Source organism: Helianthus annuus, chromosome 12 (genome assembly GCF_002127325.2).
Source record: "Helianthus annuus cultivar XRQ/B chromosome 12, HanXRQr2.0-SUNRISE, whole genome shotgun sequence".
NCBI lineage: Eukaryota > Viridiplantae > Streptophyta > Magnoliopsida > Asterales > Asteraceae > Helianthus > Helianthus annuus.
In genome coordinates, this window is record NC_035444.2 from 15,911,279 (window position 1) to 15,937,116 (window position 25,838).

Here is a 25,838-nt window from a genome sequence, read left to right on the forward strand (position 1 = left end):
TATGTGAGTTGTTTTTTAATGCTATGTTTTCTATGTTTTTTGCTGAATAACAGTCAAAACCTTAATTCATGTTCAAGCTTTTGCCGAAAAACAGTTAAAACCAAGTTATTAGGGTTTTCTTTTTCTGCAACAGTTGTTGATTAAGTTACGATGATGAGTAGCGGTGAATCACCGCAGCTGTGGCACCGGAAAGATGTGGAGTCCGGTGGTGGAAGTAGCGGCGGATATGAGGAGTATGAGTCGGTTAATGATCCGTTTGATATTGTTCGGACTAAGAGTGCTCCTGCTGATCGCTTGAGAAGATGTAGATAGTGTAGACTGTAGATTTTGGTTGAGGTTTCACCACTGCACTAGGCCCACTTTCATTGTTATGAGGTCCAACTAAATTATTTTATAGGGTCCATAGACAATTTTATATACCGTTTCTACTACTTTATAAAAAAAGATTGGGGTCCGGGGACCTCGTTCCTCGTAACGTAGATCCGCCCCTGGTTTCAGGGGATGAGATAGTGTAGATTTTGGTTTTTTAGTTAGTTGTTAAATGGTGGCATTTATGTATGTGGTTGTGGTGGGGGGAGGTGGTGGGAGACGGTAGGAGTAGGTAGTGGTGACAGGGAAGTTATAGAGAGAGAGAAATTATGTCTGTATATGTATAATTTTTTTAAAGATGATTAATATATTTATTATTTATTATTTTTATTTTTTATGATTATTTATTTTAATATTTAGGGTAAAATAATCAAAATACACTCATGTGGGGTCTAATTGGTGAGACTTAACCATGAAAATTAACTGAGTTAGGGGTAAAGAACATAACGTGTAAGGGTTTGTAAACATAAAGTACGTTTTCTGTAATTATTGAAAACAAAGGAAATAGTTTGCAATAAGCGACATATATAAATGACGATTTTTTGTAATTTACTCTTTTTAAAAAGTTTGCTGGAGTATTTAATCTTTGCAAAAAAAGAAATTCAGAAACTTTTAGTTTATAGACAATTCTTGTTTCTTTTAAACCAAACCTAAATGATGGTCACAAGTTCCAAATGGTTTTGAGATTTTTGTTTTTTACAATGGTTACATTTTGACAAGATGGTGGTGGTGGGGGTTAGGGGACTGGGGGTGGGAGAAGTTCTAGGTCCACTCCTTTATTTAAGGCTCTTCTCACAGTTTTAATTGAAAACTTTTTCGAACCCGCTCCAATCCATGTCCATTTGTCTTCCCTTCCAAAGTGGCACCCCCAAGTCTCTCGTAAGCCAATTTAATTTCGATATCTCTAGATAACTTCTAGGTCCGATCCTCCAGCTCCAATTTGTCACTGTAGATCCATCTCCATTGCTGCTTAACCTGTTGTTAACACTACACTTTTTGTTAGACTCAAGATTGAAAATATTAGGGTAAATATCTTTTAAGGGTTCATTAAACAGCCAATGGTCTAACCAAAACAAAGTGTTACTACCATTACCGACCACAGTTTTAAAAAGGTTACGCAACGGATTACCGTCAATTATTGTTCTTGAAAAAGATTTCACAATGTTATTCCACACTCCATTGTTTTTTTTTATCGGGAGGAAGTTCCAGTTATTCCTATTTTCGTGTATCGCCTTTACCATATTCTTCCACAACTGATTTTCTGAGACTTGAATCTCCATTCCCATTTGGAGAGGAGGGCTATGTTTATGTGTTTCAATTTGCTTAGCCCAAGTCCCCCTTCCTCTTTTGGAATAGACACCCGGTCCCTAGCTACCCGATGCATCTTCTTATTTTCACCCGAGCCACTCCACATGAACCTTTTAAGCGTCTACAAGTCTTTGATAACTTTAGTAGGGGCTTTGTAAAGGGAGAAGTAGTAATTAGGAAGACTTTCAAGGACCGATTTTATAAACGTGATGCATCCTCCAATCTATAGAGTGTTAGCTTTCCACGATGAGAGTCTAGCTTCAAAGATATCATAGACAGGTTTCCAATTATTAATTATCCTGTTCATGTTTGCTCCCACCATTAACCCAAGGTATTTAAACGGATGATTGTCTGCTTTACACCCACAACCTTCGCCTTATCCTTAACATCCGCTATGTCCACTCCAATGCCGTATAGGATAGACTTGGATAGATTAATCTTCAGGCCGTAACACATATAAAATCAGTCCTTGAAATGAAAATTGTGTAATTAACTCATGGTATAATATCCGTATGCGCATTTCATATAATATTATCTTTCAATGTGTGTGTAATTGTGTATTAATTGTAAGTTTAAAGAAAAAGATATGGAGAGGGTGGTTGTTGGTGGTGTAGTAGGTTGGATCGACTTGAATATGGAATGAGGGTGAATGATGGAATGGTAGCTGCATAAGGTTTTGTAATAATTTATTTATATTTTTGTTTTTATTAACAAGGGTATTAGGGTTATTTCACACACAATTGACAGAATAAGTGAATGGAGTTACTAAGAATGGGTCTTTTTGAAATGAAAATGATCCCACTGGTATTGTTTTCATAATTTTTAAGTTAATGGATTGTAATAATAATTTTCACTAAACCACAAGAATGAATATAGTAATTAACTCATGGTATAATATCCATATGCACATCTCATATCATACTTTCTTTCAACAATTTATTATTTCTTGGAATGAAACAAAAATAGTGGTATTAAATTCATGTGTTATGTTGGGACGCGGTTGAAATTTGCTACGTAGCGCACACCATATGTTCGGTTTGTTGCCTCTCGGCTCTGGACATCGAAACATAACAACAAAAAACTATGTCATAATTTAAATAAATATATAATATCATAATAAAAATAAAATTCAGCTTATGAAACTGTGGTGGAAGTAATAAAAAAAAACTTAGTTGTTCAATTTGAAAGATAAGAGTGGAGGGGCTTATTTTTTATCTTTTATGTACCCTAGCTTCCTCAAATTCTACACTGTTACAATATTTTTACTCTAAATTACCCTTAAATCACAATAACATTGGCGAACATTCTTTTCATTTACATTATAACTTTTTTTGTTTTAATAAAAATTAAACAAAACAATTCTAAATAACTAAACTTTCATTTAAACAAATTTAACTTCAAATTAATAAAATACATAGAATTAAAATTAAATTAAATGAATTCTCTCCAACGGAGATGAGTTTTCACATTCTTCCAAGCCTCAACGTGAGAAAATCAAATTCTTTGGACTTGTATGTCTGTTTGTACTCACAAAGGGTCACCTGAATCGCTTACTCCTCGTTTAGCACATTTTCATTGTTCATCGCCTCGTTGAACAATCTCTCAAACTTGATATCTTGAATTTGGGTTATCCGCCACCTCAAATAAATCTCATACACCTTACGTGTTTTTTTACCCATTTTTTCAAGAAATAGCGCAAATATATTTGAAGCCACGTCTCACACGAGCCGCAAACCATGTTCTCGGCGAGACTCAACCAAGCCCTCGCCATTATGACTTCCTCTTGTTCGGTCCATTCCGTCGTTGAAACTTGAAAGGAGATTGTTTGTAAAAGTGAAGTGTGGTAAAGTGTGAAAATGGCTTGTGGTGTGAAGGGTGAAAAAGGGTTGTATTTGTGGTTGATTATTTAAAATAAATGTTTTTTTTTTAAATCGTATTAGACCGTTGAACGGTCAAAAGAAAATGCAAACAACGTGGCTTTATCTACCGTTGTTTCCAACCCGCCAAGCCTACCCCAACAATCATCAAGCCTAACCCACTATGAGCCCCTCCACCCTAAAAAAGAGATTGTTGATCTCTACTTCCATCACTAAAGACACCCAATGACGTGGATGCCCGGAAGCTCTGACTCAACGGAGCTGAAAGCAACAAACAGGAAGTAGGAATGCGAATGACTAGTAGCCATAAGCTATGTTACGGTACACATTTCAAGTTCCAAGGCTACAAAGTCAACTTGAAAAATTAACTCAGCTGTACAATTTGAAAAATAAGAAAATAAACCATTGATCCTTCTCTACTTTTATAGCATACTAGTAAAATATTTCATATGTTGTGGCGGTACGTCACGTTATATATTAAATTCGAGTAAAACCATGATAAATACACATGTTAGGGTATATTCACAAATCATGAAAAAGTTACGTTCTAAATTAAACTCGAGTAGGCATATCAAATTTATTACAGTTAATAAAAAAAAATTAGAAAATGAACCATATAAAACTATAGTTATTCTAAAAGTAAAAAAAATAATACACAAAATGTTTGACATATTTACTACACAGAAAAAAAAATATTTTAAGTATAAAATTAAAAATTATTTATATTTCCTATTTTATTTATAAGAATGCCTAGGTATTATGTCAAAAGTGAAAAAGAAAAAACTTTTGATGAAAAAATAAAAAGAAAATAATTTTATTGTAGCTAATGTGATTTAATTTAATATTTATTATAATTATAATATAATCTGATATATTAGAACTGTCATTTTTTTTTCCTTAATAGGTTTCATATGTTGATACTTGATATGAAGGGTGAGTAGAAAATCAAAATAACTAAATCGTAAGTGAAATAATCAACAAAACCGAACCGAAACAAAATCGACGGTTCGGTTTTCGGATTTTTAATAACCAGAATTTTCGGTTCGGTTTTTGGATAACCACTTTCAATAACCGAAAAAACCGAACCGAACCGGTAAGTTACAATCCATATATTGTTATGTTTAAGTTTAAGTTGTTTAAGTGTTTAACCCAATGGTAGTAGAAATTTTAATTTTATTCTTGAATGTTAAGTGTTTATAATAAAAACGTTACATGTTTATTTAGAATTGAAATGATCTATATTTATTACCTACAAGAAATAACAAAATTTTATATAAAAATTAAATGATCTTCAAATTATTTTAACAGAAAATTTATTAATTAAAACTTTAGAGAAACATAAAAATAGACTAGAAGCTTAGATTTATGTAAGCAATATTAATAAAAGATGTTAACTATAATAACTTATTAGCCAACATATAAGAAAGATTCTTAAATTTTAAATCATACTTTTTATTTTTTGAATGTTACATAATTTTGTTTCAAAAATCGAAATAACCGAAGAACCAAATCGAGCCGGCATAAAACCGAAAAAACCAAAACCAGATAGTTTTAAAAAAACGAAAACCAACATTTCAGTTTTTATTGTACCCAAAAACCGAACCGAACCGTGCACACCCCTACTTGATGTAGCTATTTAAATTTAATGTTTTACGGAATAATAATACAATAACTTTTTGATTCATAATTTAGTACGTTATACTTGATCTAGCTATTTAAATTCAGGGCCGGCTCTGGGCCCGGCAAACACGTCCCGACGTCCGAGGCCCAAAATTTTAAAGGGCCCGAAAAGTCTTATAAACTTGTATATATTTATTAAATTATATATTTAGTACATTCATCCGTTAATAATGCAAAAAAGTATTGGTGGTATAGTGGCAAAAATTATCTCAAAATAATGTAAAGGTCTCAAGTTCGAGTCTTTGCTCCATTACTAAGTTTTTATTTTTGTAATTCATTTACCCTTAACCATAAGTTTGGGCCCAATTCTTTTCATCACCTGAGGCCTAAATTTTTTCGAGAGTTTTCTCTACCACTAAGTTTTTATTTTTGTAATTCATTTACCCTTAACCATAAGTTTGGGCCCAATTCTTTTAGTCACCTGAGGCCTAAATTTTTTCGAGAGTTTTCTCCATCACTAAGTTTTTATTTTTTTAATTCATTTACCCTTAACCATAATTTTGGGCCCAATTCTTTTCGTCGCCCGAGGCCTAAATTTTTTCGAGAGTTTTCGGGGACGACTCTGTTTAAATTTTATGTTTTACATAATAATAATAATATTATTATTATTAATAATAATATTAATAATAATAATAATACGAGTTATTTACATGGTTAGTCCCTGTGGTTTATAAGAAGTAACAACATCAGGTACTAATAGTTTAAAATCACATTCTATGGTATCAACTTTCAATTTTGTAACAACCTAGGGTACTAAGGCTAACTTATGTTATTTTTTTTGTTGGGTTCAAGGGCAATTAAGTCATTTTACATATAAGTGGCTAATTATGTAATTATTTGGTTAACTAAGGACTGTTTTATAATTTACAAATAAATAAATAAATAAATACATTCTTATCCTATGATTAAATGTAACTAAAAAAAAATATTAAACCTGTTGGTTTCATACTTCTTTTTACAACAAGAGAGTTTGCTCCATGTAATCTGTGATTTGCAGTTAATTACTGTCCATTAAAAAACCATTAACAACTTCAATATCTATATTAGCAATTAAATTAGTTTGATCAATTAAATTAGTTTCATCAAAAACAAATAACAATATGTTCGTCTTTTCCCAAAATTATCACCTCATACACCTACGAATAACTGTTCTCTGTAGAATTAATCAATTGGATAATAAAAAGTCCTACACTTAATCAAGAAACATGGTGATGCTGAACATAGGGAGATGCATCGGCACTATCGATCGCAGTGGCCTGGCAGATCGAACACCTCAGTTCACCCGATCGAATAAGTCGTTAGATAGCACTGAATAGTCAGATGAAGACCATCATCGTTTCTGAAATCGATCTTCCCACCCACACCGTTGCACCATATTCTTTGTTTTGTGAAAGAAAATTGCGTTAGAGAGGATGGAATAGCTAGGTGAACGGAATCGAAAAAATGGAAGCATATGAAGGATGAAGTTTGGGTGCGATGATGGTGGGTCGTTGTAGAAACGAACTCGGTGGAGATGAGTTAAAAAAAAAAAAAAAAAACTAACCACCGGAGAGAGAGCTATCTGTGTTTAAGTTTTTAAAATTAAATTTTATTTGTTTAAACTAATTTTAGATAAATGAGTATTTTATATAAATGGCCCTTGAAGTTATAAAGGGCAATTTTGTCATTTCATAGAAATCTAACAAAAAAACTAACATATGTTAGCCTTAGTACCTTAGGTTGTTACAAAATTGAAAGTTGATACCCTAGAATGTGATTCTAAACTATTAGTACCTCATGTTGTTAATTCTTATAAACCACAGGGACTAACCATGTAATTAACTCTAATAATACAATACGACTTTTTGATTCACAACTTAGTACGTAAATTAATAATCACATGTATAGAATTTATACTTTTTAACCCATATATAGTGGTGAGGTATATAGTTTGTAGGGTTGATATAACCGTTTTGGAGGCCCAAAGCGAAATAAAATTTTGTAGCCTTTCGACTACATGATAAGGATAACCTTTCGATATTTATTAAAATATCACAATCCTTACATTATATTGCTAGAAAGCCATCCAACAAGTCTTTTTATTCTTAATTAATTTAATAATGTACCAACCGGTTACTACATCAATTATATACCTACTGGGTTGTATATGAATCTTTTCATAAGTCCCAGTGTTCTTATTCCTAATTTAACATGGCATGTAAACCTAGGCTCTAAAGTAATAAGATTATGCAGGAGGGATTAGCTATTACCTAATCTAGTAGAAGGACAAAGGCTATGTGAAGTCTTCCAAAGTGTAAAAATGCTAATACATAATAAATGTGACCATGCCATGGAAAATAAATGTTTTCAAACCTAAACATAAACATACAAATTATCAAACTTGAATATTTTTTTTCAAACCTACACATAAACAACATTCAAATTATCATCTTAAATTTATTTTTTTTCTCAAACCTAAACATAAACATAGAAATTATCAACTTAAACATATTTCTTTTTTCAAACATAACCATAAACATAGAAATCATGAAACTTAAACATTATTTATGCACATTAACACATACTTACATACACAAATTTACATACTTTATACACACATATTAACATACTACCAACACACATACATACTTATAAAACACATGTACATACTTACACATACACATACATACTTACAAACACACATTTTGACCAAAACCACAAAATTTATACATACTTACATACACATTTGCATACTTTATACAAACATACATACTAACATACACATTTTTCACCAATTGCAAACATTTACATGCACAATTGTTCATCATTTACATACACCTACATACTAACATACACCTACATACATACACTCATAGACTTACATACACACATACATGCTTACATACACCTAGATACACAAATACATAGATTTTCATATACATATTTTCACCAAATACACCTACATTATACATTTGACATACTAACATACACCTAAATACATACATTCATAGACTTACATACACACATACATGCTTACCTACACCTACATACACAAATACATAGATTTCCTTATACACATTTTCACCAAATACACCTACATTATACATTTGACATACAAACATACATCCTTACATACACATTTACATACCTAAACCAAAATTATACAATTTCTAAACTTTGAAAAAAAAAATACATATAAAACTAACCGTATTTTCAAGTTTCAAAGAGACGTAGACCGCGGAGACGAGTTGGTGACCGGAGAAGTGATGGTGGTGATCGGAGAAGTGATGGTGATGATCCGATTTCTCTACCATAAACACAAAAATACACAAAAATTAAAGCCTATAATATGTATATAACAAAATAAAGAAGTAATTTAACAAAAACAAAGTTTAACTAACCGATTTGGGCGAAAATCGCGTGTTACCGGCGGTAGAGGGAAGTTTTTTGGGGGAAAAGTGAAGAAGGAGGGAGAAAATGGCGCTGTATAGGGGACTGATACGTTTTAACCATTAGCGGCGACGTAGTGTCGCCGGTATTGCTGTGTGTCGCCGCTAAAGGGTTGATCTGAGATAAGGTTTGTGTGGCTAGGGTTTAAAGTTTTGACACATACTTTTAGCGGAGACGATATGTCGCCGCTAATACCTTTCAAATCCCCAACCGTTAGATCAGGATTTTGATCAACAATTTTGATCAACGGCTGGGGTTTGGTTTCAGCCTCCGAGACGCGGATCGACCAATAGCGGCGACATTTGGCCTGTCGCCGCTAATGGTGTCGCCGCTCAAAGTGGTTATTTCTTGTAGTGACACAAAAGATCACAAATCCAAACCGAAACCATCGTGACTGCCTGCTGATTGGCAGTGGCGAGCAGCCTTGCCTTCTGTCTGTTCCGTCTCAATATTGATTACATCAGAATTATTAAATCCAATCCAAGTTTATTAGTTTACCTTGGGGCCCAAGCTGATCTTGTAAGCACATTTGTTTTAAGCCCAAAATCGAAAATAGGCTGTATAATTTTTTTTTTGCGGAGACCCTATAAAATATGTGGCCTAAAGCCCTAGCTTTAGTTCGCTGGCCCATATGCCGGCCCTTGGGCCAACCCTGATATCTACCCCCACCACCACTGTCACCACCATCACCACCATCTTCACAGCCTTCAACTCCATCTCCATCTATTGCAACTAGCCTCAATAAAAAATAAATAGGTGAATCCATTTTCATATCACCCGACCCGCACATAATTTTACTAGATTTACCATTGTCCTCCACAAATTACACAATAAAAAAAACAATTCAAAATTTAAGTACAATTTTTTTAGATTTTTAACATAAATTGATGTTTGGAACCCATTACATAATTAAAAGCCCAAACACGTACAATTAAAAATAATTTGTTCCCTTTTACAAGCCCATACACAACTAACAAATAATTAAAAACTCAAGTACAAATTTTGGATTTCTAACAAATACTATGTTCCAAAACCACTAAATTGGATCTATCTCTTCTGGAAATTGAAGGATCTGATGCAATAAGCAAATATAAAGCCAAAAGCAAGAACTAATCCAATGTGAACACCCGCAATCGCACCAAGAAAACTATGTTTAAAGCCGAAATACCGATCCAGGTACTCCTTCACAGGCTCACCATTCACAAGCAAGTCATCATAGTCACCAAACTGTGACACCACCATGCCGTAGATGGTCCACGCCAACGGATTAGCCCAGTAATACCACCGCCACCATATGGGAATTTTCTGTTGCATGTGTAATATATACATAAGCACCAATGACCCCAAGATCTATGAATGTAGTTTGTAAAAGACTTAGTTTTCCTATTCAAAAAAGACTAGTGTCGAAGCTTGTTGCCAGTTTGCCTTCTATTTCGATGTAAATTAGTTGTTTGAAAATCTAAAATTCGCTGAAAACGTGAAATAGGAAAAGCTAAAAGAAAATTAAAAAAAAAAAAAACTTACGGGTCGTGGGATGATGAAGCCAGAGAACAGATTAAAGAATCCGTAAAAGGAAGCCGCTATGATGGCAGCAATGTTGGCATTGGGGGTGATCGCGACGGTCATCATGCCATAAAACGTCATGTAGAGTAAACAGCAGAATTGGAAGAACGTGTACCACAAGAATTTGGAAGCTGTCCATTCAAATCCGATCATGGCATAAACTATGATACAATAAACGATGGCTTGAAAGAAAACATAAGGTATCTCCACTAGAACCTGAGTTAAACACAAAAACATATATAAGAATCTTGATCTTTAAACCATGATAACAGATTACACAAAATATGTTTGTTTAATTAGTCACCTGAGCACAGGCATAGGGTAAAGCAGAATACATTCCCGCAGCTCGTTCTCTGTAAAAGACGGTGCGTTCAATGTCAACAACTGGCTGCACCGCTGATGCGTTTTGGACTCCAAGGAATAGGGTTGCCGCGTACATGGAACCCATCGCGTTAGATAGCTGTTGTTGGGTTTTCCTGAAATTTGTATAATTGAAATGGATGCATTGTTAGGAGAGAAAAGAAGAAGACAAGAACCTTATGATAAGGAAAACCACCTTTGTTATTTGTTATTATGTACTGTTAATCAACTAAATATAGAAATGTAATTACAAAGGAAGAATATCAATGATAATTACAAAAGTAAACCTAATCAAAACATATCTCCTAGGTATGGTAGAAATAATTGCACTCAACACCAACTAATATCTCCTAACATGTATGAACGTAACAGAACAATGGCCGATTTATGTTTTAATTTCGGACACTTACCGTTTACGGCCAAGATCCCAGAACATAGTACCGAACATGATGGCAATGAAGGTGGTGAAAGCGAAACGGACAGCAGTGTATGGAGGGTTCCGCCAGTAGGACAATCGTTGTTTCCATAGGCAAGCAATACATTGGACAGAGAAAGGCTGCGAATATTGGGTCGGGAAGTAGAGGTCTTTGGTACCCGGACGTGGTACGCTCAGTTCAGCAATAAGAGCCTTATTTCTCCTGTAAAGATGATGTTATATAATAAACATATACGATCAAAGAGCATGAATATGGTATTATGTAAAGTATTAGAGTAGTTATATACTTATCATCTCTAGAAGATATTCAAGTGTAATATTATTATCTACCAATTGAGTCCTTATGTAACCCTATTAGTCAGATACCAATTGAGTCCTTAGATTGTGTCTATTGATTATGTCTAACAAGGTTGCATATGGGCTCTATATGTATAGAATAATATTACATTACACTTGAGTACATTTTAGATTTGATGATTATATTGTTGGCAGCGGAAGTTTGTCATGAACATCATGTTCATAACCAGAACTTGATTCATCACAACCATAACTGGATTTCATGTTGAATCAGTTTGTCAACAAGGACCACACACACACACTTTGAATGAAATTGATAATAGAAAGGATTTGGAATAAGGATATTATGGATTAATATCTTGGTACCGAACATAAACTGCCGGTAAATGTATATATATACAGAATGAAGATGGCGGTTGGCGGTTGTTTATGGCAGTTAGGATTGGCGCCAAAAAACTGCCATTCGAACCGGTGTCTTATAAGACACATACCTCTTCGCTTATTTACATAATACACACACATAATAATAATAATATTACATTTACATATCATAATAATTAACTAAGATATAATCGAGTTTATTGTTTCTAATACTCCCCCTTAAACTGGATTATATCCACGGGAATTCATTGACACACTCCGGTTGGCTTCGTTCACAGCCTTTTCTGCTTGCCTGAAATCGCCGCTTCTGCATTTTGTTCATTCCTTTCCAATCATTTCCAGCGAAGAGAGCATAGTGTTCCCTTTCATCTTCCGGCATACATCCTTCGCTAATGGCTCTCCTTCCTCCTTCAGCAGCTACATCCTCACTCCTTGCCGCTCCATGTGAACTAGTACCTCTGACATTTTCTTGAATAGATTTAAACTTATAATAGTATATAAGAACATCTAAATACATGGCATATGCTATCCTCATGTATTCTCCATCTTCATACTCATGCCCCATGTCTTTAGAAATCATTGCCCATAGACTGTTAAACGTCACAGTACGGTGACCTCCTTCCCTTTTGACCACCATGTAAAGATCTAACAGATTTACCCTCTTATTATTTCTTATGAACACCGGTATTGGTCTTGAACGTATCCCCATTTGTATGCGCAGGAACCAGTCAATCATTTCTTCAAATTTTCCTTCTATATAATACTTGTATTTCGCTACATATTCACCATCTTCTAACATGTCTAACAGGGCTTTACAATCTTGAAATTGGTTGAACTTCATGGATTGCAGGATCATAATGTTCCAATCGGGTTCATTGGAAGACAAGTTTAACCTTTCGAAATACTCATTCAAATAATCGGATTTGAATGTTTCATGTTCCAATTGTTTCTCTATTATGCACAGTTTTTCTTTTTCACCCATTTCATCTTCTCTTGTTGTTCCATTAAAATAGTTTTTCTTATTCTGAAGTGGTGTGCAAAACATAGGAAACAATTTACATCTCTCGCCGTTAAACTTCACTGTAATGCCTTGTATGATCAGTTGATCAAGGCTGAGGACATTTCTATCCAAGTCTGGTGTATAATACACACTTTGAATTCGAAAATTTTCACTTCCGGATATAACATCCACAACCCCTAAGCCCCGTATAAAGAAAAATTGATTTTCTCCCGTGTTTGTTTCGACACCATATATGTTTTTGATTCTTTTGAAAGACTCTAAATTTCCTGAAAAATGACGCTTGAGTTTTGTACTGACATACCATATTTCTGACCAACGTCCACCGTCTGTTCCACTGATGATGAATTCTGAGTCTCTTGTGTTGTCTGCATCTTGAATTTGTGTACCGACGTCCATAACTTGCCTGATCAAGAACGCTGCTTCATCGTTTTCTTTTTCTTTGCAGAATGCTATTTGATGTCCTGTCTGTTTGCAATAATAGCACCGTTTCTGCATCACTTTGCCCTTTGATCTTTCACGTTGTTCATCGGAACAGTGCTTACATGGAAGCACCGATGCAGACACATGAGTCACGTCTTCTGTAAGATCCGGTGTGGCTCTGATACCACTTGTTGGCAGCGGAAGTTTGTCATGAACATCATGTTCATAACCAGAACTTGATTCATCACAACCATAACTGGATTTCATGTTGAATCAGTTTGTCAACAAGGACCACACACACACACTTTGAATGAAATTGATAATAGAAAGGATTTGGAATAAGGATATTATGGATTAATATCTTGGTACCGAACATAAACTGCCGGTAAATGTATATATATACAGACTGAAGATGGCGGTTGGCGGTTGTTTATGGCAGTTAGGATTGGCGCCAAAAAACTGCCATTCGAACCGGTGTCTTATAAGACACATACCTCTTCGCTTATTTACATAATACACACACATAATAATAATAATAATATTACATTTACATATCATAATAATTAACTAAGATATAATCGAGTTTATTGTTTCTAATATATATACCTAGTCTAATAATATAAAGCATTGCCACTTACCTAAATAGTTGCGATTTTTTGTAGATTTCAGCGAAATCGACTCCTAAAGCTATTTCTTGAGCAGAAGTACTGACTTCTAACATCCATGTGGCGGGGTTATATCCGTCTTTAATCCGACTTACTCCGTCGATATCCTGGTTCGTATAAACAGTGTAGTTTTAGTTTTTAGCCTTATTCATCATAAATCTTATCACATTATGTAAGGTTGTTGGTCAGATTAGATATCTCACCTCAAAGTACTTTATCAACTCACATGAATTCCGACCAACAGGTCCTACATATATCTCTTCTCCACCTCTTTTCATCAAGAATAGCTGCAACATATTGTTAGATGAGATTTTTAAGATTGGATGTTAACAATGATAGTTATAATGAGCTTAAGAATAAGGTACCTCATCGAAAGCCTCAAATATGTCGATGCTAGGTTGATGAATGGTGCACACAACCGTTCTTCCTGTGTCAACTGTGTTCCTGACGGTTCTCATCACAATTGCAGCAGCTCTAGCGTCTAATCCTGATGTTGGCTCGTCCATAAATATTATAGATGGGTTAGCCACGAGCTCAACTGCTATGGTTAACCTTTTTCGTTGTTCGGTTGAAAGGCCATTTACACCAGGCAACCCAACTAGCGCATTTCTTAACGGGTTCAACTCCACAAGATCCATCACCTCATCAACAAACATCTGAAAATTAACAAGTCATATTGTTTTCAACTTTTTATTCAATAAAATGTAAGTTTGGTATATATGTGACCGACTGGATTTACTAACCTTTCTGGTGTTTGCATCGACGTCTGATGGCAACCTTAGCCAAGCAGAGTAAATCAAGGATTCATAGACAGTGACATGAGGCGAATGGATGTCATTTTGTTCACAATATCCAGAAATCCTAGCAAAAGTTTCTTGTTTTTTTGGATACCCTGAAATCCTGATGTCCCCCTCTATGTACCCACCGGTTTTTCTACCAGCTAATACATCCATTAAAGTAGTTTTTCCAGCTCCGCTAACCCCCATTAAAGCGGTTAATACACCAGGGCGAAAAGCTCCACTGACACCCTTAAGTAGCAACAACTTATCTTCAGATGTTCCTTGTAGATCTCTCATTTCCTACAAAAGGAAAAAAATACATCATAAGGCTAGCTGCATTTGGATTTTTGGATTACCAACGTGAAGAGTTATTCATATTCTGAATCCAAAAAAAAATGATGAAAATGTAAGTTTTAATCATCTCTTTTGAAAGTTCAAAATAAAAAGTGAACAAATTTCTTATATGTGTGTGTGTATATATATATATATATATAGAGGAAGGTTAACGTACATTACGGCTTAACGTACATCACGTACGACAGGTAATTACGCATGTTCATTTTAGAATCACGCACGTTATAACTCAAAAATCCAAAATCACGCATGTTGAAACACAAAAATCACGCATATTGAAAACATTAATCACGCATGTTATATAACAAATCACGCACGTTGTCGTACGTGAAGTACGTTAAGCCGTAATGTACGATATACTTTTTCTATATATATATAGGGTGGGGTTTTAAAGTGAACACTAGTGTATTTGTGAACTGAGTGAATAAATCCTGGTTTATTGATTTGATGGCCATTGATTTATACTTCTGTATTGATAGTCAAGGGACAGGATTAGTTCACACAGTTCATTATCAAAGGGGTTGTTCGCAAATGAACCTAACCATATATATATATATATATATATATATATATATATATATATATATATATATATATATATATATATATATAGGGAAGGGTTATCTTGAGAACGCTAAATATTGCGAGAACCGTGAGAACAAATGAAAAAACCAATCAAAACTATTTTTTTTTAATACAAACCTCATTGTAATTAAAATACAACATCAAATAATTCATTTCTCCTCTTAAAATCACTCTTATTAGATTTTTTACACATGTGTAAATGGCAAACTTACACGTGTAAATTTTCTTTATTTACGAATTCATGTAAATTTAAACGTGTAAATTAAATTTCTAACATTGTATTAGAATAATAACGATAAGTGTAAAAAATTGGATTTGAATTGTTTTTAAAAGTTACCTGAGGCATATCTACCGAGTACTTACATCATTAAAGGTGATTGAATGTGGTTCGAATGGAAGAATCATTCCTTTCTTCTTGCTTTGATTGCTACCATCACTTGTCTGTGATAATTCTACCTGGCTCTTGTCATCATCATTTTGTGATGATACAGATCCTGATCGCCCAAAAGCTATAATAATCGCACAAATGTTGGAATCATCAAAACACTGTTTATAACACTATTCTGTTCTGCTACCAAAATGAAGAGAGATAGATACTTACGGTTAAGAAGATCGAGAGACAGACCGAAAAATAAATTTAAAAGAAATATGAATCCAACTGAGGCCAGGATTGCAATCCAGTACCAGTAAGATTCTGCGTACAACCCTCGAGCAGTGATGATAGTTTTCCCTAGTGTCGTCCCATTTATTGGCTATAAAACAGAATATTAAAAAAAAAAAAATTGATGATCAATACCGAAATCACGGGTAGGCACAACGTGACTTACCTTGTTCCATTTGTCCCCGAGGAATTCATTAACGGCTATCCCATTCATGGCATACATCATTGGAGATACCCAGTATCCCCATATCCACCACTTCTTTACATCATCTGAAATCAGATATTGTAATAGAGTTATAACTGTTTTCATTCTGGTAATTTAGTTATAACTTATGATTACCTCGTGACAGGACAAAGCCACCCAATGCAATGATTATCAGAAGCGCAAATGAACCAAAAGTGTTTGCAACTATCATGTTTCGACCCATGGCCCCAATAGCTCGAAACAATGCAGAAGACACCTGATTAATAACTAAGAGTAAAAAGTAGTGTCGGAAGAATCTGCAAAACATCAAAGATTCCGGGTAAGGCTACATATCTATAGTCTTGAAATTGTAAGCAAGAACAGGAAATTTGTCATCTTTAGTCTTGAAAACAAATAAACCTCACGATATCTGGATCAAATCCTATTACGTAGTAAGTGAGAATCGTCCATAGGCCAGCTTCAATAAACGAAACAGGAATTTTGACGACCCAAGATGGAAGAGCATATGCCCATGAGGGATAAAACCGGAAGTCTCTTTGCTTGTAGAATACAGGAAGCTTTGCAATGGTCATTGGAATCTCAGACATCCCGTTAAACATGATCATAATCACACCAAAGAAAAGTGCACCCGTGTATATTCCTCCATCTTCTATATTATTTCTATGCATCTCTGTTCGGAGATACACAGTCATAGCTACTAACGCCATGATAAACAGCTGAAACCGACCAAACCAAGTACAATCCTGATTAGTACTGAAAGATTGGGTAATCGACTAAAAAGAGATGTCTGAACTCGTCATTGTTAGTGTGGGTAAAATGGGTTGATTATGATTAAAAAGAAAAATTATCTTTGTAAGAGCCGAAGTAAACCGTGCCAAGATATTGTCTGCTCTGCCCCCGATGGGTTGCCCATCGAGGAACAAACAGCTTTGTTTTTACTTGACGAGTTGCTCGCCCAAGCAAAACACGTCTTGGCAGAGTAGGTTTCCACCCCCTTATAAGGAATGCTTCGTTTTCCTTCTCAATCGATATGGGACTTACAATCTTAATGTTGATACATGTCTTTGACTAATAACAATTTAGAAGGGTTATATTAATTAAACAAAAACTTTGAACTACCTTCTATGTGTAATAATTGCCACATCGAAAATTTAATAACATGACACTTACTTGACACAATTTGAAGATGTAAACAAATGAATTCCTCTTCATGAGCAAGATCTCTCTATCAATGCAAGCTTTCAAGAGCTCTTTTTTATTTAAACCATATTTATCGGTCGTAAGAGCAGCTGGGTGGCTTCTGCTTTTTTCGTATGGGACGCTTAGCTCATCCCCGAGTTTCTTTCCAACATGGAAAGACTGAAATGATTCTGAGAATTCCTTGGCTGTAACAAATCTGTAATGTTCATTTCTTCTCATCCAGTATTGTTCTTGATCTTTTTTAGATGTCACCTGTAACACATTTACAATAGTTTGAAAAAAAAATTGTAATTTATCAAGGTAATGCGCATTTAATCACATGGATAACAATTGAACATACTTCTTGCAAGAAATCAGCAACGCCTTTTCTCTCAGGACATTTGAACCCCATAAACTCAAAAAACTCAAGCACACTGTCTCGTGGTCCTTGGTACACGATTTTCCCATCAGTTAAAAGAATAATGTCATCAAACAAATCATAGGTCTCGGGTGCTGGTTGGAGGAGAGAAATGACAGCAGTTCCTTCAAGGATATGAAGAAACTGTCGAATTGATTTCACAATTTGGAAAGTTGTGGAACTATCCAAACCAGTAGAAATCTCGTCCATAAGAAGAACCTTCGACGGTCCAACTATCATTTCACCTGTAAATATAGTTTTCTAAAATTAGCCTAAAAGCTAAATGTTACAAGTGGAAAAATATTTCAGAACAGATGTTTTTACGGGTTTACCTGTTGTAACACGCTTCTTTTGCCCACCAGAAATCCCCCTAATCATTTGATCACCAACCATGGTATCAGCACAAATGTCCAACCCCAACAACTGCACAAGAAACATTTTACATAATTTTATAAGTTTATATAAAACAACTGATGTTTATGCAACCTAAATATACATACCTTGAGAGTGTAATCTGTTACCACACTCGCTTCTTGTCCTTCTGATGCTGCAGCCTTAATAATAATAATAATAAATAACAACTTTAAATTTCAGATTAAAGAAATCTGAGATAAACCAACATGCCATTAGCCTAAGACATCAAATTTATGTACCTTCATGAAGACATCAATATCCGGATCAGGTTTAATGTTTGCATCTTTCTCTCTTCTTGACAACTCCGTCAACATCTCTGCAATTAACAATTGTTAAGGGTTGTACTAAATGTAACACACCCCTTCATTCTTTTTATTGTACCCTCTTCAAGTTGTTAAATCAAATCATTAACACTCGCCCATTTTCAAACGAAAAGACGAAAACAATCCCCTTGATTTGAATATCATAATATCAACAAAGAATTATTTGGAATTTGGGACTGAATATATAAAGTCTAACCATAACGTGTTCCGACCCCTTGGCATCGTGCTGAGAAAGCCAAGGTTTCTCTAACAGTCATTTCTCCGATATGAACATCGTTTTGACTGATATAAGCAGAAGTTCTTTCCGGTACAAACTCATGTAATTCATGGCCGTTGTATGTCACCTTCCCAGAAGTCTAAAAATACAAAAAACAAAAACAGATAAGTGGTTTTATTCTGACCACTAATGCATAGAATACCTTATAGTCATATAATGTTCACAAACAGAATCAAGAATTGACCTTAAGTTCCTTATCGAGCTTGCCAGCCAAGGCTAACAAAAATGTGGTCTTCCCAGAACTTGGAGGGCCCAAAAGTAATGTCATTCTAGAAACATGTGTTATTATGTTAGATCTAGTGAAGCAAATCACAGTTGGGTTAATAGATAATATGTCCTTTCAGCTCACCTGCTTGGCTTAACAATACCGCTAATATCATCAAGGATGGTTATATGTTTATTCGAATTCGGAAGCAGACGGAATAAGCTCAAGAACATCTAATGCAATCAAACATGGAGACATGATTCAATCAAATTTGAAGAGGAAGTCATTAGAAAGATTCAGGAAACTTGTATGCATATAATAATTCGATTCTTTACCTCAAATATATCAATGTGGAAGTTTATAAAACTAGGTAATGCTCTACTTCCCGTTTTCACGTCCGCCTCCACAGTCAAATGCTCAAACTTGACTTCTATTGTTGGCAAATCAATTCCAACCCTGTAAATTTCACATTTACGAGCAAATAAGTTTCGTAGTGTTTGTTGATCCTTTGCAAACTGTTAACTGATACTTGCTAAATAGTGGGGAACAATGAATTAACATAAGTAACAGGTTCAATATGGAGCAGTGGAAAGAACAGAAATTTAACATAACAACTCAATGCGGCTACACCCTTAGATACAAATGGAGTTACAAATTTTTTACAAGGGAAAATCACTAGAATCGACAAGTTGATCTTGAAAATTAACTGTCAGTTGTTAAAAAATACACAAGCTTAGAAAGAGCCAATCAAGAGGTGTAAAATCGGACTGGAGGCTAAGACGGCTAGAGCTTAACCTGCACAAAAACTCATGGTGAAGTACAAAGGGGTCCCATATAATAGCCAGTGAGATTGAAACACGTGTAAAGCGTGGCTAAGTTAGCCGCCGACTAGAATTTACCCCCCCCCCCCCCCGTTTTTAGCCGTCAGCTATTTAGCCCTCACTTTTTCATCCTCCTGCTATTTAAGCCTATGCTTTTTCATCCACCGGCTAAATTTAGCCTGCGCTTTACACTTGTCTTTTCTTTATTGGTTTTTTTGTGAACCCCATTGTTTTTTCAAGATTTTTTCCGGCTAAACTTTAGCCATCTTAGTCGGCAAATCCTGTTTGGCGTCATCTGGTTGGCTCTTTTTGTCTTTTTTGTTTTTTAAAGGATGAATATGCATATCGATACTTTTGATTTTTTTTAAGGTCAACTTGTTTATTCTAGTCATTTCCCATTCGGCAAGCGCACCTAACGTCAGTGGCCTAAAATACAGAATTCCATCTAAACGGATCATGTTCATGGGTTGGTGGTTTCATCGTGACATGAACTTGTTAATTTATACAAACTCGGACATGATATGAAACCAAATATTGTGTCACTCACCCGAACACAACACATCTATTGATGGATTGACATGAACACTAACAAAAATATTCTTTTAATTTTTTATAAAAAAATCTAACTTTACATATTATTTTTAGTTTTTTAAGCAATTTTGTTAAATTATGCCTAATTTAATTACTTTTTAAACTTTTAAATTTGGTATAGAAATAACAAATAGTTTAACTAATGAGTAAATTATTGTTTTGACCCCTGGGGTTTAGCCAATTTAACCCTTTCAATCCAAAAAAGAAACTTTTAATATATCAGACCCTAAGGTTGCATTTTATAACGGTTTTGGCCTCTGACATTAACTTTGTTACTTTTTGGCACTTAAGTTTAAGGGTAATTAGGTTATTATATACCTTATGGGTTGTTTTTGATAATTACAAAGTTCTTTTAATATTTAAAACATTATAAATGCAATTACTCAAGTTTTTATAGTATTTAGTTATTTTCACGATTATTATTTAAAAAATACATTTTAAATACAAAAATAAATATGTATTATCATTAACCGTTTGTTTTTTATAAACGTTGTTTTAAAAATCATTTGTTGTTTATCATTTTTTAACCATCTAGCGTTTGTAAATTGTTCCTTTTTAAACCTTTTGTTTTTTAATATAGTTCTTGTTAAAGTCGTTTGTCCTATAAATTTTTTTTAAACATTTCATTTTACACCGTTTATTTTTAAATCATTTTTTAACTTTTTTAAATAATTCGTTTTTTAGTCGTTCCTTTTTAGAAGTGTTTCTTTTTAAACTATTCCTTTTAGAACCGTTTTTAAAATCTTTTGAAACTTTATATTCAATGTACTTATAGCCATTAGATAAAAAGAACTTCAAAAAAATGAACGATCTCAAAAATTGAATGAATTTCAAAACGATCGATAAACGAACGAGTGGTTAAAAACACTAAGATTTTAAAAACGACGTTTATACAAAAACAAAACCTTACAAAAAATAAGCTAACAAGTGTAAAGTTTAAAAAATGCACTAATGTAATAAACGAAAGATTAAAAAAATAATGAATTTTGAACAAACAAACGGTTCAAATAAATTGAAGATTTGAAAAAAGATAAACCATTCTAAAAAAAGTTTGAAAAATGAACGATCTTTTGCAAACTTTTTATTATAATGGTTTATCTTTTTTCAAATCTTTCATCTCTTTCGTTTTCTATACACGTCGTTTTTAAAAATTTTAAAAATGAACGACTTAAAAAAGCGAATTGTTTATAAAGGTTTATAAAACAAACGATTTTAAAAAGAATGATATGAAATGAATTGTTTAAAAAAACTTTAAAAGACAAACAAATAAAAAAACGATTTAAAAAACAAAGGTTTAAAAAAGAACAATTTTAAAAACGGTAGACGATTTAAAAAAAGTGTTAATAAACAAAAGATTTTAAAAACGATGTTTGTAAAAAACAAATGGTTAAAGAAAATACATATTTATTGGTAATTTAAAACGTATTTTGTTAAACAATAATTATGAAAATAACAAAATAATAAAATGAACTTGAGTAATTGCATTAATAATCTATTAGATATTAAAAGAACTAGGTTAGAACCCCGTGTATTATACGGGTTGAAAAAAATGTAATTTTACATACTAAATAATAAAACAATATATCTTTAAAAACCTCATTTATTACACGGGTTGAATAAATGTAATTTTATATATTAAATAATAAAAAATATTATATTTTTAAGAAATTGTAATCTACATACCAAATAATAAAAAAGTTAAATTTTTAAAAACTCTACGTATTACATGAGTTGAATAAATGTAATTTTAGATTGATGGTATATTAAATAAATATAATTTTGGATTAATAGTGTATCAAGTAAATATAATTTTGGATAAAGTCTTATATATAAATTTTAAGTAATCAATATATTTGATAAATAATAAAAATACTAATAATAGTAAAAAATCTAATTTATATACTAAATCTATTTTTTACTATAATAAAAGAAACCAACTTTTAGATACGTGTCATTTATTAAAGGTATCTTCAAACCTATACTTATCTTTTATTAATTAAATAAATAATAAATTAATATTAAATATTATCATACTTTTATTAAATATGGTTAGTTATTATCAATTATAATTAAAGATGACATAGTGGATGCATGTTGTATTTAACAGTAAATGATTAAACAAACAAAACTCACTACAAATTATCCAAGTCAAATAGATGGCCAAAGAGTTGAACTTCAATTGAAATGTATTCAACTATCTATAAGCTTCTAACGTATTTGTTTAAAAAAAATTCTTTTAGTAATTTGTTAGTATATTCCTTGTTTATAGAAAATCAAAAAAAATAATATTATAAATGAGAAGTATAGGTTAAATTTAAATTAAATACTAATTATCTATAGTTAAGTAGAAGAGATTAAATAAAATAATATTTAGTAGAAGAGTTATCTATAATTATTTAGAAGAGATTAAATTAAATAATAATTATCCATAAGATATTAAACTAAATACTATTTCGTAGGAGGGTTATTTATAATTAATAAAAAGAGATTAAACTTAAATTAAACTTAAATAATAATTATCCATAAGACATGGCCTAATATGATGACAAGTGTCCCAAAGTTGGTTTCTTTTATTATATAGTATAGATTTTGCAATTATCAAAAACAGCCCCTAAGATATGTAATGAGGTTACTCTTACACTTAATTGCAAAAAGTAACAAAGTTAATATTAGAGGCCAAAATCGCTATAAAATGCAACCTTAAGTATTGATATGTCAAAAGATTTTTTTGGGCTGAAAATGTTAAACGAGCTAAACCACAGGGACCAAAACAGTAATTTACTCTTAAGTAATTATATAAGACAAGTTTTTAAAAACTAAAAAAACAAATATGAGTTAAACAGGTGAATCACGGCCCGTTTAGCTAAACTTGTCCATGGGTTTCACTTGAAATTGACACAATTCACTTAAAATTAACCCGATTAACCAAACATACGAATTTTGTGTTAGTTTCTTGTGGTGTAAATTCACACCGGTAAATAATTTGGCTTGTAGGTGCAATAAAGAGTTTTCAACAAAAATAAAGTTTTCAATCAAACAACAAGAAGTTAGAGGGACAATGAATACCTATCGATACGGTCCCTTAGCTTTAACAAGAACTTCTCATTATCTTCATCAGCAGTGTGTACAAGCCTATCTAGTAATCGTTTTCGGTCCTCGAAATTAAGATTGTCTACATCAACTTCATGTGAAGGTCCAGTTGATCCAAAGAGCAAACCTTTCTTGAGACGATCGAAAGTCGGAAGCTTTTCAAGAGAAGCCCATTTAAGAGCTTCTTCATCATCTTCTTCATGAGTAGATCTTGAAAACACATCCATCCCAGTGTTCCTCCATAAAGAAGTACTGCCAGATCTTAAACTCCCCATTCTTCCATTACTTGTTGCTCTTAAGCTCCCTAATCTAATACTTCTACTAGCTTTATAAATGTCACTTCCGTCCATGTTGAAAAAAAAATTCAAGATTTTTGAGGTGTTTTCACGTTAAAAACAGAAAATTGCAATAAAAGTATCAAGAATCAATCCAGATAAAAAGGGTTTTCTATGAAGACTGATCCCATAAAGAGATAAAGGGGTTTTCCATGAGAGGTGGGTTGATCCACTGATTTATTTGTTCGAGTTACTGGACTTCATGCAGCCGTAGCTACAAGTTAAGTTGGCTCGACGATTTAAAACACCCTCATGGGAATCTTTTGGCGCTGATGGAAGAAATTTTATAATCTTTAAAAAAAAAGAGCCACGTGACTGTCACGAAACGATCAAAATATGTTGTACCTCCATAAAAATTTTAATTAATACCCATTGTACTTCTTTACACCATTTACACGTCCTAGACATATGCTTAGACACCAGGGAGTGGGTGTGGGTTGGGAACTCTCGCCTCGAACACCGCCCCGAGGTGGGCTTGAGTTTGGCGTGGGGGAAGTCACCGACATGGAACGGAAAAGATTGACGACGTGGCAATGTTTTATTGGCCCATTCTTTTGACCGTTGCACATTGAAAAAAAAAATTAGCCTTTGGCTATTTGACCGTTGACTAAAAAAATAAAATTTATATTATATATACACATACACTACACACACAAACAACCCACAACCCAAAAAATAAGCATCCTCTCCATATTTTCACGATGCAATCTTCAAGTTCGTCGGATTCATACGATCAATTTTTTTTTTGTCGTCCTTGTCCGACGACGGCACGGAAGTCATATTTTCAACCATTCACAAAGTGGCACAAGCTATTGCTGAGAACGAAGGAAGGGAGTTCCCAACCCAAGACCAGAAAATATATATCGCGCGAACGACATGCTGCACATGATTTGTTGGTATGTGATTACTTCTCACCCGAACCTTGATATGATGACCAAGTTTTCAAGCGGCGTATTCGTATGAGTCGAAGTTCATTTATTTAAAAGAAAACAAAAACAAAAAAAAAACAAAAATAGTGTCACATGTCAACTCATGTCCCAAACTCATGCCCCTCCACTCCCTCCTTTTTTGGGCTTGAGTTGTGGAGCCCACACTGCCTACGTGGCTACCACATGGCGACCATGCCCCCCACTCCTTGCAGTCTTAGACCATTCACAACCGAGTCACACCCATGCCACATGGCATGGGCTTGGTATGAGAGCAGTGTGGCACACCATTGGACGGGGCGGGGTGAAGGGGATGGGTGGGTTTGCGTGGATGCACTCATGGTGTGGTGTTCTTGAAATTGGGTGGGGCCATCATCTCAACGGTCATGTGACCGTTTGTTTTAAAAAAAAAATATTTTAAATTAATAATACCTTAACACCTTTCCCATTTTCTCCATATCTACACCATTCTACCTTCTCTCTCACACCATTTCTATCCCAAAAATAAAACCTAAGTTTTTTATCATGAATTTTCTATTCGAGTCATCCGATTCCGATCTTGAAGACGAGATCATTACTTAAACTGTTAAGTTGGGTATGCACGTTTTAAGTTATCAAACCAAAAGTTCTCAACCCCTTACAAGAGCAAGGAGAATGGAAAGGATTATTTTCTAATAATTTGGTGTGTGGCTCGACTGTTTAGGCGTCATTTTTGCATGAGCCGTGATCGATTTGTACGAATAGTTGACGACTTAGAGAACCAGTATACTTACTTCCAACAAAGGAAAGACGCAAAGCGTGTACTTGAATTCACCACTTTACAAAAATGCACGGCGGCAATACATCTATTAGCGTATGGCGTGGCATCT

At 33.7% G+C, this 25,838-nt stretch overlaps 1 pseudogene; it reads right to left on the reverse strand.

The window, feature by feature from the left end:
• Positions 1–9,502: 9,502 nt before the first annotated feature.
• On the reverse strand, positions 9,503–24,241 carry LOC110915151 (annotated as a pseudogene).
• Positions 24,242–25,838: the final 1,597 nt, after the last annotated feature.